This window comes from Macaca fascicularis, chromosome 4, assembly GCF_037993035.2.
Source record: "Macaca fascicularis isolate 582-1 chromosome 4, T2T-MFA8v1.1".
NCBI classification, from domain to species: domain Eukaryota; kingdom Metazoa; phylum Chordata; class Mammalia; order Primates; family Cercopithecidae; genus Macaca; species Macaca fascicularis.
Window position 1 is genome coordinate 67,195,115 of NC_088378.1, and position 3,692 is coordinate 67,198,806.

Here is a 3,692-nt window from a genome sequence, read left to right on the forward strand (position 1 = left end):
AATCACAGAAACAGTCTGTAGTCTGTGCCATTCTCCAAAGATGATGTTGAGGGCCTCAATGTTTAGAGGGGAAAAGTGGGCTGCAGAGGAAAGAGGAAGGGCATGGGAATCTACTTGTTGCAAGGGAAAGGGAGCAGGAAGAGGAACAATCAGTTCTGTTTCCTCTAGCAGTCTGTAAATCGGTGCTTTACATAAGGTGAACATAGAGTAGCTGCCTGTGGGGATAGTTAGCCTTTTATCTGTAGCTACCTGCTTAGGCACAAACAGAAAGGCAACTTCTTGCATGACTCAGCTTCTAGCTTAATTTTTTCCGTTGCCGAGAAAAAATTGGGGTCCCGAGAGTTTTTCTTTTCCTTTAACAACAGGAAGAAACAAACGATAGAGCCCCTAGGTACACTGGGGCCACCTGGGGTCTTGTTAAAATGTGCATTTGGGGCAGGGGCGGAGAGTCTGCCTTCTCCACCATGCAGTGCCCAGGCTGCTGCTCTGTGGGCCACACTTTGAATACTGGGAGTACCAGAGAGGACCCGGTGGTCGGTGGATTCTGGTACAGTTGGAGGGAGGAGGCTTCCTGGGGTGAGGGCACTGAGATGGGTCCTGGTGGTAAGATTGCATGGGGAGGAGAATAAAGATACCCCAGATGGAACTTGTGGGGCCACAAGTGACCTGACAAACTCCCATCGTGTGTGGTCACCGCCCCCCATTCGAGGCCAGGGACCATTGGAGGAGTTGGAAAGTTAAGAGCTTGAAAACTGGATTCTGCCTCGCTGGGAGGTTCACTGACATTTAGTCTTCTCTGAAAGGTGGCCATAGTAATACTAATCCTACAGGAGTAGTGTGAAGATTAAATGAGGTGACATATAAAGTGCTTAGCGTAGGGCCTGGGGCAACATAAGCAGTAGAATATTTGTTCATATTATTGTTGTTATTATTATTAGCTGAAGCTTTTTTTTTTTTTGAGATGGAGTTTTGCTCTTTTTGCCCAGGCTGGAGTGCAATGGTGCGATCTTGGCTCACTGCAACCTCTGCCTCCCAGGTTCAAGCGATTCTCCTGCCTCAGCCTCCCAAGTAGCTGGGATTACAGGTATGTGCCACCATGCCCAGATAACTTTTTGTATTTAGTAGAGATGGGGTTTCACCATATTAGTCAAGCAGGTCTGGAACTCCTGACCTCAGGTGATCCACCCACTTCAGCCTCCCAAAGTGCTGGGATTACAGGCCTGCACCACCGTGCCTGGCCCTCCTATTGACTTCTTTTTTTTTCTTTTTTTGAGGCAGCGTCTCACTCTGTTTCCCAGACTGGAGTGCAGTGGCATGATCTCCACTCACTGCAACCTCTGCCTCCTGCAATTCTCCTGCATCAGCCTCCTGAGCAGCTGGGATTACAGGCGTGTGCCACCATACCCGGCTAATTTTTATATTTTTAGTAGAGACGGAGTTTCACTGCGTTGGCCAGGCTGCTCTGGAACTCCTGATCTCAGGTGATCCACCCGCCTCGGCCTCCCAAAGTGCTGGGATTACAGGCCTGAGCCACCGGGCCTGGTCTTCCTGTTTAGTTCTGAGCCCTGGGCCAACATACTCCAGAACAGAAGGCTCCTGGTGGCCGGAGGGGCTCTCTTCTCCCTCTTCATGGCCCTGAGGGGGCAGGGCAGTGGTGACACTGAGAGGGACAGGAGAATTGGACCTGCCTTGACCAGAGGGCGGCAAGGCCTCATTCCCTGGGGCCTAGAAGAACTTGACTGCCCTGGGCATACACAGGGGAGACGATTCGGAGTATTGAAGACGAATATATGAGGTAGAAAAAGTTATTTAAAATATTTGAAACAAGTCTTGTCTTTACACTGAAATGTCACAGTCCGTCAGGCTCTCTATTTTAGCCGAAGGACATCAGGACATGATCTAACCTGAGATGTAGCCAGATTCAGTACAGGGACTTCCTAGTGTTAGGTGTTCTAATGCCTGTGTCCCGCCCCAGCCCTCCATGAGAGCCAAGAGCTGTGCTGAATAGAATCACTGAGCACTTGCAGAAGAGGGTGTCATATTTTCCAAATATTCCCTTTGCAAGATAAACCAGCCAGAAGGTAGGAGGTGTCAGGCAGTGCCGAGCACCGGCTGGGCCAGACCTCTGGAAGAGCAATTGGGAATGTTGATCACAGGGCAAGAATCTAAACAGCGGTGATTTATTTTCCAAAGTTGCCAGCACTTTTTAATCCCTATTTTTTTCTCTCTTCCTCTTTCCTTTGACAGGGCAGAGCAAACAATCTTCAGGCCAATGCAATGCTTTGTGGGTTTTTTTTTTTTTTGCATTGATTTGTACATGAAACCATGAATTTTTATTTTTATTTATTTATTTATTTATTTATTTATTTTTTGAGACAGAGTCTCGCTCTGTTGCCCAAGCTGGAGTGCAGTGGCACGATCTCGGCTCACTGCAACCTCCACCTCCCGGGGTCAAGTAATTCTCCTGCCACAGCCTCCTGAGTAGCTGGGATTACATGTGTGCACCACCACGTCCAGCTAATTTTTGTATTTTTAGTAGAGATGAGGTTTTGCCGTGTTGGCCAGTCTGGTCTCGAACTTCTGGCCTCAGGTGATCCTCCCGCCTTGGCCTCCCAAAGTGTTGGGATTACAGATGTAAGCCTCCGGGCCTGGCCTGAAACCATGTTTTTAATGTGGCCATTATTAGTATATAAATGCTGCTCTCTTTCTCTGTCTGCTCTTTTCAGTATTTAGCCAGTGTGCAGAGATGCTTCCCAGTTGAGAGGTGAAGAAACACACAAGGCTGCACTGGGTGTGGAGGTTCCCACCTGGAATCCCAGCACTTTGGGAGGCCAAGGCTGGAGGATCGCTTGAGCCCAGGAGTTCAAAACCAGCCTGGGCAACATAGTGAGAACCTGTCTCCATAAAAAATAAAAATTACCTGGGTGTGATGGTGCACGCCTGTAGTCTCAGCTACGTGGAGGACGGAGGTGGGAGGATGTATTGAGCCTGGGAGGTTGAGGCTGCAGTGAGCAGAGATCATGCCATTGCACTCCAGCCTGGGAGACAGCAAGACCCTGTCTCAAAACAAAACAAAACAAAACAAAACAAAACACAAGGCCACCCTTCTCATGATGCCGCAGGTCCCCTCCCCTTCTCTCAGCATGGCTGGAGAGCCCCTCACCTGAGGCCTGCCGTCCTTGATCCAGTGCCCCATGCTGCCCCACCTTTCTGGGGAGCCCACCTCAGAGATAACTCCCTGGAGCCTCCTGTAGTGGCCTCTGGCTGACCAAAGTGTGCTGTGGGCAGAAGCCCCCGCCTCCCTCCCCATGCACTTCCTCATCCCAGATCTCAGTCCCGCCTCCCTCCCCATGCACTTCCTCATCCCAGATCTCAGTCCCGCCTCCCTCCCCATGCACTTCCTCATCCCAGATCTCAGTCCCGCCTCCCTCCCCATGCACTTCCTCATCCCAGATCTCAGTCCCGCCTCCCTCCCCATGCACTTCCTCATCCCAGATCTCAGTCCCGCCTCCCTCCCCATGCACTTCCTCATCCCAGATCTCAGTCCTGCCTCCCTCCCCATGCACTTCCTCATCCCAGATCTCAGTCCCGCCTCCCTCCCCATGCACTTCCTCATCCCAGATCTCAGTCCCTCAAGGGCCCAGTGGGTGCCATCCAAGATGACAAGCCATCTCAGTCTCATGTACTGTGGG

The 3,692-nt window shown here is 50.9% G+C and overlaps 1 long non-coding RNA gene across 1 annotated transcript; it reads right to left on the reverse strand.

Annotated features, from left to right (window-relative positions):
- Positions 1–2,326: 2,326 nt before the first annotated feature.
- Positions 2,327–3,333, reverse strand: LOC135970410 (uncharacterized). The gene is made up of 2 exons (XR_010586085.1): positions 2,921–3,333; positions 2,327–2,653 (listed from the first exon to the last, which is right to left on the reverse strand). It is a non-coding gene; the product is annotated as an uncharacterized lncRNA (long non-coding RNA).
- Positions 3,334–3,692: the final 359 nt, after the last annotated feature.